The 13,388-nt window shown below is 32.4% G+C and overlaps 1 protein-coding gene across 4 annotated transcripts in view; it reads right to left on the reverse strand.

Moving 5' to 3' along the window:
- Positions 1–13,388, reverse strand: part of sema4d (sema domain, immunoglobulin domain (Ig), transmembrane domain (TM) and short cytoplasmic domain, (semaphorin) 4D) — a 133,856-nt gene that overhangs the window by 102,631 nt on the left and 17,837 nt on the right. The window contains exon 1 of one of the 4 annotated variants that reach the window (XM_056446026.1): positions 4,825–5,096. The exons of the other annotated variants lie outside the window; for them this stretch is intronic. The gene's annotated coding sequence lies outside the window, so the exon portion shown is untranslated. Of the gene's footprint in view, positions 1–4,824; positions 5,097–13,388 lie in introns of those variants that run through there. 4 annotated transcript variants of the gene reach the window in all.

Raw genomic sequence — 13,388 nt, forward strand, 5'->3', positions numbered from 1 at the left:
AATAACTCATTTCTAATAACTGATTTATTTTATCTTTGTCATGATGACAGCACATAATATTTGACTAGATATTCTTCAAGACACTTCTATACAGCTTAAAGTGGCATTTACAGGCTTAGGTAGGTTAATAAGGTTAAGTAGGCAGGTTAGGGTAATTAGGCAAGTTATTGTATAACGATGGTTTATACAAAAAAAAAAATTGCTTAAAGAGGCTAATAGTTCTGACCTTAAAATCGTTCATAAAAAAATTTAAAACTGCTTTTATTCTAGCCAAATTAAAACAAATAAGACTTTCTCCAGAAGAAAAAATATTATCAGACATATTATAAAAATTTCCTTGCTCTGTTAAAAATCATTTGGAAAATATTTAAAAAAGAAATAAAAATTAAAAGGGGGCTACTAATTCTGACTTCAGCTGTGTGTGTGTGTATATAATTTAAAATACAATAAAAAGAAAAATATGTAATTGCAAAATTTAATCCAACAATTCTAACATTTCTTTTAATATATCTCATATTTCTGACTTCATATCTTGCAAAAAAAAATTATGTGCAATAAAAAGTTCCACAGCAGAAACAGTTTGAGTACATTTTCCTTTTTGAATGTGCAGACAAACACACGCAGTGTCCACTCAGAAGTGAGCACAAGCCGAGTCAAGTGCACTTCAAAGCCAGACAGATGGGTCTTGACTCGGCACGCGTGTCTGTGCTTTGATCCCACAGCACTGCTACGCGAGGCTCTCAAACACACAGAACACACACAAACACACATCCAAAGAGAGAAATAGCTGATTACAGTGGACGGTTAAATAGATCAGATCACAGCTGAAGGAGACGAATACAGACACAGCTGTCTGAAGTTTAATAAATGAAGATCATCTCATTTTCTAGTGTGTGTGCTAGCACGTTTTGCACAGGCAATGTTATTGTGGTTGCTATGCAGTTGCTAAGGTGTTCGGATTCATTTTGAGTATAATTTAAGGAATTATGCATGTGCATTAGGGTTGCACGATACTGGGAAATATGCAATAATGCTGTTGAGTGTTGCGATAACGATATTGTTATTAGCTCTGTTTTTAAATCGTTTATTAAACGAGTAAAATAGACAGGTAAAATATATTATTCAGATCTAATTAATTCTAAATCAGACTACAAAACTGTGTCAAACATTTATATTTAATTTATTATGTAATTTATTGCACAGGTCTGTGATACGTTTAATCAGGGCTTGACATTAACTTTTCATCACCAGCCACTAAGGGTGTCATGATCCTCCAAATCCTCGATTCGATTACATTTTCGATTTAAAAAAAGATTCTATGTTTTTGTGGTGCCTGCGGAGATGCCCTGCCATGTTAGTCATGCTGCCGGTGGAATAATAAGGTATACATACTAGGGTTGGGCGATGTCGACCAAATTGGCATTGGATATAATATTGGCATAATATAAAACATCTTAATGGACGATGGCATCATCGTCATAGGCGGTGGTGAATTAATTATGAATAATTAATTAAATCATAACGAATTAATTATTTGTAGCAAACCGTTTAAACTACCTGACCCACATGGTCTTTGTTTTACGCATTACCAAATCATACAGTAAATGAATAAAGATAAGTTACACACATAATTACCACCTGTCAATCACTTTTTCCGCAGGACTCGTGAATAGGCATGAATAGGCAGAGTGATCTGTGTTCTTATAATGGCGTCGGTAAAAAAAAAAAAAAAAAAGGTGCACAACCAACAGGAACCAGCCAACAGTATCTGAGGTGTTCGCTAAAATTACTAAGTACAAGTGTGAAAGTGAAAGATTGAAGAAGTCTCCTGACCCGCTGACTGCATTAAAAATTAATAATAATATTAAGATTTTAACCCTTTTGTTTTAATCAGAGAATAAGATTGCTGACGTACTGGTATCAGCAATATATGGTTTAGTTAATGTTTTCCTTTTTACTTCATTTGCGTATTTATAATGTTGCAGAATTTGCTCCCCGTGGTATCGAAAATTGATATTTTTTAAGGTGTCATATCGAAGTTGGAAAAAAGTATTGTGATAACACTACATGCTAGAATTATTTATTAATATGAACAATAATAATAATAGAAATGTTGTTCACAATGGAAAAAATACTTAAAGGTGAAGTAGGTGATCTGCTAAAATGCAAACCATTAGCATAATATCTTTGAAAACACAGTCCCTCCCCTGCCGTCCAAAGCCACGCCTCCAGAAACATGAACGCGCACATTAAAGGGCACATAGTTACCTCTTTTTATGATGTAATATTAATATTATGGTTGTTCTGAGTGTGCCAGTTTAGGTTCAGTTTAAAATACAATTCAGATTTATTTATTATAATGTGTTAAAAAGTGTCATGTTGGGGGCGTGTCCACAGCTCGCTGATTTAGGGGTGTGTTGCTTCACATGTAGATTAGTTTCGGCTTCCCGCCAACGTAACAAGGGGGCGGGGCCATGAGCTCACCCGCTCTGCGTTTGCAACAGAGTCTGACAGGCAGACGGAGAAGGAGAGAGAAAGGATCACCATTCAGTCGTACATGTACGACTCTGACACAGACCAAGCAGAGAGAACAAAATCATTTGTGTCTTTGTACAGTTTTACAGCCAACTGTGTGCTAGTTTCAAGTACCGAGCTTGTACACAGAAAACTAATAACCACGCACACTGAATTAACTTTGACTGAGGCACCGGTATGCGCCGTTCGAAGCCGCGACACGGCACACCAGACACTCTCTGTGGCGCGGGCAGAAACATGAAGTGTCCCGAATCGTCGCGCCACGCATTTTTGAATTCTAAACATAGGTTTCTGCAGCGGTCCCGCGGCGCCCAGCCGTCGACTTGAGTGTACCCTGATAGAAACCTGTGTTTAGAACTCTAAAACGCATGCTAGTTAAGATCACAGGGAGCTTCTGGGATCGCGAGAAATGCAAACGGCTGAAGTATAAGGTAGACTCAATGAGAAGTAGACATGTTTGCAAACCTACCAAAAGATACAACCAATAATTCCGATTAGAGCGATCATGTGGAGAATATTGATCTTGTGTTGAGCCCCAATGAGCCTTGCATCTAAAAATAGAGCTAGCGTGTTCCTTTAGTGATATTGCTTTGACTCACGCTGAAAATGTCGGACGTGAATTAACAAACTGAGGATATGATGACGCGCCTGTCAATCAATATTGGTGGGCGAGGGGACCGCACTCTACGTCAGGTAGCGGTCGAATTGAAAACAGCTCCAATTGGTTCCACCGTTTTATGTTGTTAAATTGAAAAAAAAAAAAAGCACTGGGTGTGCTTATATCACCCCAATATGACAGTCTATACACCATACATGCACATATGGCTGCCCAAACAGCTTGAAAAGTAGATTTTTTTACCATAGGTGCCCTTTAAAGATGACAGAGACCCACTAGATCATGTCATTCTCCAGTTAGAAAACTTTATAGTACATTAATACTCTTTTGAATAAAAACTGTATTATATCTAGCACAAAACTTGTTATAATGTGCAATATTTCATGCAAGCAAGGATCGCTGGTCTCACTCTCTCACCACGCTTTGTCCTAAAGCCACAACAGAATGCTTTATGTTTGGCCGGCGGTGTGCAGGTATTACACTCATTACTAAGCTGTACTTAGCATGCCACTTCAGAGTAATTATTCAGAGTAACATGGTAAACAATATAGGGAGCGAGTCACAGGATGAAAAACGGAAAATGAAAAACTTCAGCTCAGTAAAGCAGGCTAGGCAGAATAGTGCTATTTGCTGATGTTGTGTTGTTAAATTAAATAAAAATAAATAAAAATATATATAATAATTAAAAATAATAATAAATAAATAAATAAAAAATATTTAAAAAAAAAAATATTTTAAAAAAATCGACAGTATTATTGATGCTGTAAAAGGTCCCCAAACTGAAAATAGTCACATCAATCTATCACCAGAAGATTTCAGTAGCTAAACAACACTTCTGTGCATATAACCCATTTGTTTAACAACACAATCTACATCAGCTTAGCATGACTGAAATAGTTTTAATACAGAACATTACCCGTCTAACAGAAAGACTTCAGCCATGGTGTCGTCCTTCCTCCAGCGTGCAAAACTACCCTCCAATATTGATTCAGGATTTTAACAAGTTTTGATACAGCATTTGTTTTTACTGCTGTCACGCTCTCTTGTGTGCACGTGAACACAGCCTGTGTGCATGCGCAAATGGCAGATCAGCCGTGTGAACAGCTGCGCAGACGTAGAAATCTACATTTGTTGACAGATAGTTAGGACAATTATTAAAATTATGGGAATTATCAGAATGACAAATATTAATTTTGATGAACATTTTTTCAGTTTTATGCCTCACCCAAAATATAAAAATACGTATAAATACATTTAGATCATTTACTTTAATCATTACTATTGGAATGTGAAGAGACTTTCAACCAGGACAACATAACATGTTTCTGAAGACAATCACCTACTGCACCTTTAAAACCAACAAACTCTCAGCTTTAGTGTTATTAAAATAAGCAAAACTTGCATAATATCCCCCCAAAAAAGACAGAAACTTAATTAAATGTTATCCTCATTTGTGTGTTGTTTTAGTTGGATAAAATCATTTGCTAAATGTAAACTCAAATTCAACATGTGAAGACGCTCCGAAGCAGAAGACCACCACAGAATCCAGAAAAGATGCAAAAACTATAAACCTATCAAATGTGAAAGTCCTCAAGTAAGTAATGTAATTAAAATAAACCAATATCCATCTAATAACACACACACACAAAATAATAAATGATCCCTAAACTCACCAAGTGCCAGTCAGATGCTCCGAAGCTCAAAGACAACAACCACAAAATCCACAAAGACGCAAAAAAGCCAGCAGGAATCATTCAGAGCGTCTGCTCCTCACAAACGTGTCTGCTTGCTTTCAGACGAGTGTATGATTTAGCAAGCAAATCTGCAATTTTCTCTGGGTGTCATAAAGGCTGGTGGTGGCGAGTCTGGCTGTTGAGATCTGAATAAGAGCGGAGAACGGAGATCAGAAAACATTCAAACCTCCCCCTTCCCCTCTCTCTGTCTCTCACGAACGTCACAGTCGCGCAAAAACAGCTCACAAAAATCACGGCGGTTAAACCTCAGTGTCTGCTCTCTGTCAGAGCAACTATTAAATATTAATGTCAGATTATAATGCGCTCACAGACACCACTGTGACAGGTGCAACATAATAACTGCAGATCAGCTGGTGAAATTGCATGCATGCACGTGTGTATGTGTGAGAGTGAGAGAGAGAGTGTACTTTGTATTCCTCACATTGTAGGAAACAAATGTCCCCACAAGTATAGCAATACCAGTGAATTTTGACCTTGTGGGGACATTTGGTCCCCATAAAGAAAATGGCTGATAATGTAAATATACAGATTGCTTCCATTGGTTAAGGGATAGGTTTGGAGAGAATATACAATAATAGTATATGCAATATATTGTAGAGATGCAATAAATTACTTTTTTTAAGGGATGCACCGAAATAAAACCAAAAAATATTTATTATTAAAAAATAAATAAATAAAAATAAATTAATTAATTAAAAAAAACGAATCAAAATAAATAAATAATAAATATATAAATACAAATAAAAAACAAAAAAGTAAATAAATGTTATTTTAAAATTATTACATTTATTTTCTAATTTTATTTTTTTAATTAATTTAGTTTATTTTAATTAATAAACAAAAAATAAAATAAATTAAATAAATATAATAATATAAAAATAAACTAAATGTAATAAAATTAAAAATAAATAAATAAATATTTTTATTTATTACATTTATTTATTTTTAATTTACTATATTTATTTACATTTTATTTTAAATTAATATAAAACAAAATAAATTAAATAAATAAACAAATAAATATAATAAAATAAAAATAAATGTAATTTTTTTTGTTATTACATTTATTTATTTTTTTTTTATGTATCTATTTTTCATTTTGAATAAATATAAAAAATAATAACAAATAAATAAAATAAAAACATTTTTCATCAAATAAAAAATGAAAAAAAATTATAAAATAATAAAACAATAAATAATATGAATATTATCCATTTACTGACAGTGAACGAGTCAAGAGGCATTCGTTTTTCAGTGTTGCCATGATAGCACAGTATTAAAGCTAATAAAAATAGCTTTTCTCTAGAAAAAATAAAATAAATAAATAAATCGCAATACTCAAAAGTAATACCACAAACTTTTCTTAGTATCCAAGTAGAAACATCATTATGTCTATGTTAAGTCCCCATAAAGATAGTTGTACAAGTGTGTGTGTGTAGTTGAGCCTGCTGACAGGAGAATATAATCAATGCACATGGTTCCTTGCGCAGCACAGAGGGGGCTGGTCAGTGTGTGTGTGTTTTTCTTTTGTTTAAAGGGTCATGGTGTGTCCATAATGCACCGAGACAGATCGCCCACTACTTTATAACCAGTTCTGGTTTCAAGCTGATCCACACTCATCACATTTCTGTCCTAAATTTAACCACTACACAAGGGGTGACAATGCAGAACCTGAGCTGATCTCACAGTCTGCCTTGCGAATTTAACAAACGCCTTTGGATAATCTACATTCACTGGATAAAATGCACTGATACCCAATTTGTTACTTGCCAATGAACCAGCAAAATTGGAATCCTATAAAGTTATTTTTTGTGCAGGAAACTTGGCATATATGTTTATATTAGCTGATAATTGTTCAGTAGTATTTTGATCAGAAATGCATTATGTTATTGTCACATCATTTAAACTAATATTTAAAGCAGATCTTTACCCCTTTATATTTAAAGCGAACAATATATTACAACTAACTACAAGAAATAATACAGAAAAGTACAAAACAGCTTTAATTTTTTACAAAAAAAAGATATATATTTTACAAAAAATAATATTAATACAATACATAAAAATATATATTATAATGTAATAAAACAAAAACATATATATGTATTTTTTAAAATATATATTATAAAAAAATAATACTTAAAAAATATATACAATATGACAAAATAATAATTTTAAAATTGATATAATATAATAAAACAAAAAATATATTTTAATAAAACAAAAATAATACTTCAAAATACATAATATAATAACACAAAAAATACATTTAACCAATATATAATATAATTACATTAAACAAAAAATATATATAAAAAAATATATATATAAAATAATATAAATATATAATAGAATATAATTAAACTAAAATTATATTAAAAATATATATATATAATATAATTTAATATAAATAATATAATTAACTAAAATTATAATTTAAAAATATAATATAATATAAAATATATAAATATATATAAAATAATATAATACTAATCTAATATAATATAATAAAACATAATATAATATAATATAATATATAATAATATAATATAATATAATATAAACTAATATAATATATATAATATAATATAAAATAATATATAATATAATATAATATAATATAAATAATATAATATAATATAATATAATAAAACATAATATAATATAATATAATATAATATAATATAATATAATATAATATAATATAATATAATATATATAATATAATAAACATAATATAAATATAATAATAATATAATATAATAATATATAATATAATATAATAAACATAATATAATATAATATAATTATAATATAATATAATATAATATAATATAATATAATATAATATAATAATATAATCTAATAAACATAATATAATATAATATAATATAATATAATATAATATAATATACTATAATATAATCAAACATAATATAATATAATATAATATAATATAATATAATATAATATAATATAATATAATATAATATAATATATATAATATAATAAAACATAATACTATAATATAATATAATATAATTATAATATAATATAATATAATATCATATAATATAATATAATATAATAAAACATAATATAATATAATATAATATAATATAATATAATAAAACATAATATAATATAATATAATATAATATATATAATATAATATAATATAATATAACTATAATATAATAAAACATAATATAATATAATATAATATAATTAAACTAAAAATATATTTAAAATATAATATAATTTAATATAATATAATATAATTAAAAAATATTTATTTTAAAAATGTGCTTTTCTAGTAAATCCATAAATTTAATGAAATTCAAAGCCTTTTCAAATGCAACAACTTTCAATCCCATTTCACACCATACAACTCAGATCATTTTCAAATTGTTACAAATTGATCTTGCTTTCAAAAAAATCCATGTTCATTCATTTAACTGTGATTCTTATCTCCAAGTCAATTATTGACCTAATTTAATATGCGTTTCCTTGTACATGCTGCTCAGCCTGAATTAATAACTTCTCTCCCAGAACTACCGTTCTGGAGAGCGAACAGAGCCTGTTTGTTGTTCTACTTTTAAAAGGGAGGTGCACCACTAAAATGACATCAGGTCTGCAATAAAACAAGCCCCTCAAACAATAGACCTTTTTATTGATGGTGTATAAAGCTCGAGTTAATTTATAAAATCGCTGGCTGGAATCTAAGCAATCCGAAATAAAAATGCCTCAACACAATCCTGTTTCAGAGCAAATACCAAATATATGCATATGGTACATCTTGAAATGAATAATGCAATAAGCAGTGTCTGGAGAGTCAAACAGTACTGAGATATTAAGGTACACTATTACCTGGATAATCAATGTAATGTAAAATAACAATGTAAAGACTCATTCTGATCAATTATAATCCCAACTCATTGCCAGATCCTGCGATGTGACTATTGCGAATGCACACATTGCGCAATTATATGGTTTCAGCATTGATATTGCAGTTCAAGTAATATAACCAATATAATACAACAAGCATGTGCCGGTCATATTAGAAGCACCAATATAATACAACCAGCATGTGCCGGTCATATTAGCAGCACCAATATAATACAACAAGCATGTTGCCGGTCATATTAGAGTACCAATAAATACAACCAGAATGTGCCGGTCCATATTAGAAGTACCAATATCATACAACCAGCATGTGCCGGTCATATTATAAGCACCAATATGATACAACAAGCATGTGCCGGTCATATTAGAAGTACCAATATAATACAACAAGCATGTGCCGGTCATATTAGAAGTACCAATATAATACAACAAGCATGTGCCGGTCTATTAGAAGCACCAATATGATACAACAAGCATGTGCCGGTCATATTAGAAAGTACCAATATATACAACCAGCATGTGCCGGTCATATTAGAAGTACAAATATAATACACCGCATGTGCCGTCATATTAGAAGTACCAATATAATACAAAACAAGCATGTGCGGTCATATTAGAAGTACCAAGATATACAACCAGCATGTGCCGGTCATATTAGAAGTACCAAATATACAACCAGCATGTGCCGGTCATATTAGAAGTACCAATATAATACAACCAGCATGTGCCGGTCATATTAGAAGTACCAATATAATACAACAAGCATGTGCCGGTCATCTTAGAAGTACCTAATTTAATCAGGACTATTTTTGGGTGCTGTGTTTAATATTGCACCTCAGCAGCCATGGTGCGGCAGCAAGATTTTTATTTTAATGACATTTTAGTTAACGTCAGTTAATTGTATTTACTAACATGAACAAACAATGAAACAATACACTTAGTACAGTATTTACTAATGTTATTTAAGGTTTTTTAACCCACAGTGCACTGACTAATGTTGACAAGCATGAATTTTGATGCTATTAATACACTAGTAAATGTTAAACTCTGATTAATGAATGCTATACAAGAATTGTTTATTATTGGTTCATGTTAATAAATACATTAACTAATGAAACTTTATAAGGTATGACAGAGTTCCTGGAAATACTGACCTAAAAAAAAAGCTACTTTTCATTTACATTCAGTCTTAGGGCGCACTCACACTATGCTATATAATCCATGTCCAGGTGTGTTTCCAATTCGTTTGAGAAGCGTGAGTGCTCTGAATCGAGTTCAGGCGTGGTTCAGTTGGCCGGCCCTGGCCCGGTTGGAAGAGGTGTGCCAGAGCGTCAGTGTTGCCAGATTGAAAACGTCAAAGTATTGTCCCAGGACCCCAAATGACGTATTTGAAGGAAAATTATCGTACACAAGTCAAACGGAGAGTTTACATCTATTATCTAGACAAACAGCATTTTGACAACGTCCAAATTACCAAAATACGTTAAAAAAGGCGTACCTTAGTAGGAGTTGCTATCACGGGATACCTATCATCGGAAAGCAATGCCCCCTCCCGAATTAACAACACACTCTGTGATATCCATTTAGAATATCTGTAATGAGCCGATTTCGTGGCTGTTTTGATGAGGTTAACTTTGGAAAACTTCAAAGGCAAACTCCCCTGTCCTTCTCACCTTCCTCTTTCAGCACTAATTGTTTAAACTTTATTGCATAAACACCCTCAACCTGAAAACGACTGACCTAAGCACGGCTGCGCGCGGCAGGAATGTTAACTCGTGAGAGAGAGCCATCTCCACGTGATTGGCTGGAAGATGTAATGTATGTGATAGAAAACGTGCGTAACTCCACGTTCTCTTCACAGACAGTACACAAAAGACGCAGCTAGATCAATAAGCGTATAGAATCTCTGAGATTACAATGAAATTAATTTTAAATGCCATACAATTATCATACATTATAGGATTTTATTCATTATTGATCGTTCATTGTACAGAGATCTAAATTATTGTACAAATACGATAACTATCGTACATCTGGCAACACTGCAGAGTGCAGTTCACTTGGGTTTTGACGCGGTACGCTTGTAGTGTGAGTGCAAAGCGTGCCTAAGCTCAAAACTGAAGACGAGACGTGACTTTTTCATAAGGATGTATTAATCATTCTCACTTTTCAATGAACACAAAATGTGGTGGATTATTAAAGACGCAAACCCCTCACTGCACCACAGCTGCACCTTTAGCAAACCTCCTATACCTGAAGAACGAGGACTTTTATGATCATTTATGAGTGTCAAAAGTGCTGGATCTGTTCGGCAAAGTGTTTGACTGCATTTCACTGCATCCACAACCACTAAAAATAATACAAAAACGATATTAACTAAAGCATCTCCACTGAGCGGGAGCGCTTCTCTTTCTGTTAAACTTAACAGTCCCACATCATGATGCAAGCGTGCTCAGGTCCGGTACGTAAAAATGCAATGTGAGTGCAGGCCGAGTGGAAGGAACAATCGCACTTGGCACGATTCAAGGTCACTGTACCCAATGTGAGTTGCGCCCTAGTCCACAATGTACCGTAACAGGAGTCACAGCTTTACACCGGCAAACTATCAAAATACTCTTTCGTCAATTTGAGTGAGATGCTAATAATCACACTCTGATCAATGATCTATGCTAAGCTAACAAAGTACAGCCGGAGATCAGCTGATCAGATCAGCTGAATGGATTCAAAAAAATTGAGCTCACTGTAAAATGAGCCTGTTTTCAAAATCTTCCTTTAAGGGAACATTGAGCAGCCTGAATGACCATGAGTCCAGTGCAACAAATAGTTTGTGTTGTTCCCATGATAATTTAGTTTAAATGATGTTGTGAAAACACCATCACACATGGTTTCACTGTTCACATCTGAGAGTCACGGACTCTCATGAACAGAAGCAAAGATACAGACCCTGCCAAAGATTTCAGACACATACTAACATCATATGATGATGGTAAACAGAATGATATCTTTTTCTTGTTTTTAATTAATTAATAAATGTGTTTAAAGGGATAGTTCACACAAATATTTTAATTCTGTCATTTACGCATCCTCAACTTGTTCTGTTTGAGTTTCTGTTTACTGGTGAACACAAAGGAAATTACACTGAAAATACACTGGGGACAGCGTGGCTGTTCAGACTGACACTGACACAAGGAGTCATGGTCTTTTAGTAAATAATTGAACAACTATTTGAACTATACAACCGTTTGTAAATTAGAAATTAACATTTCTTTTCATATCTTTTTTTATTCACAAAGTGTGCAGCCTTTGTCACTGCAATGTATCTTTATGGGTTTCTGAAAGAACATTTCCTGAGCCTCTTGGTATTGAAAGTCAGAAATGTCTGGCCCATTTATTAAACATGTCTCTTATAAAAATTTGGATGTGAACATGTCAAGGCCAGAAGCAGCTTTACAGAAAATAATTCATCCATTTATTTTTCTTCAGCTTAGTGCCTTATTTATCAGGGGTCGCCAAAGCAGAATGAACCACAATAATATAATAATAATTACAAACAATGCAATTTGGAAACATTGCAAGTGATGAAAGATGAAGATTAGTTAGAATGCACATCTGTAAATCTAATACTTGTTTACTAAAAGGAAACAGGCCTATAAACTACTTCTTATAGCAATGAGTGTATTACAAGAAGTTTTATTATTAAATATTTATGTTTAAAATAGCTTTATCTAATAATTGCAATAGTCAAAACACAGAACTTTCAGTTCTTATATATAAAAAGGGCCTAACTACATGCAAGACCCTTCAAATATTTTGCTCGGTCTCCAACTGTTGACAGCAGATCTCTCAATGAGAGAGATTAAAGGATTTGCACTCGCGATACTGGTCTATTCACTTCACCTAACAAATGTAATGTTTAGACCATCACTGCTCCTCTCACGATCTGTTCTCTTGCTCATTCACTCGCATCGCCATGATTTCCAGGTATTTTAATAAATTTTGGGGGATCACGGAGCCAGTATGAATTTCTGGGAGAGGTCATAAGGTTGGATGAGACACTAGACTAAAGGAGATAGCTCGCTCGCGTCACAGCATGGGATGCGCTATTAGATAATACAATTAACCGTGACTTCAAAGGAGGAGGGGACAGCTTTGGGAGCGTGGGTGCGCCCCCCTAATATAATGGTAGGGGCAACACTGTAATATAATACAATACAAATACAATATAATATAATATAATATAATATAATATAATATAATATAATATAATATAATATAATATAATATAATAATTCAGAATTTACAATTTAATTCATTGTGCTACTTAACAAATAATTAATTAACTTTATTGGTACATTTTTAGGTGAACTAACTCTTTATTACCATCTATTTACAAAAGCATTATAAGGCTTTTTATGGTAAGACCTTGCTTTGAGTCCTGGCTGGGCCAGTTGGCATTTCTGTGTGGAGTTTGCATGTTCTTCACGTGTTGGCGTGGGTTACCTCTGGGTGCTCCGGTTTCCCTACAGTCCAAACACATGCGCTATAGGGGAATTGAATGAACTAAATTGGCCGGAGTG

This window comes from Danio aesculapii, chromosome 21, assembly GCF_903798145.1.
Source record: "Danio aesculapii chromosome 21, fDanAes4.1, whole genome shotgun sequence".
Lineage (NCBI taxonomy): Eukaryota > Metazoa > Chordata > Actinopteri > Cypriniformes > Danionidae > Danio > Danio aesculapii.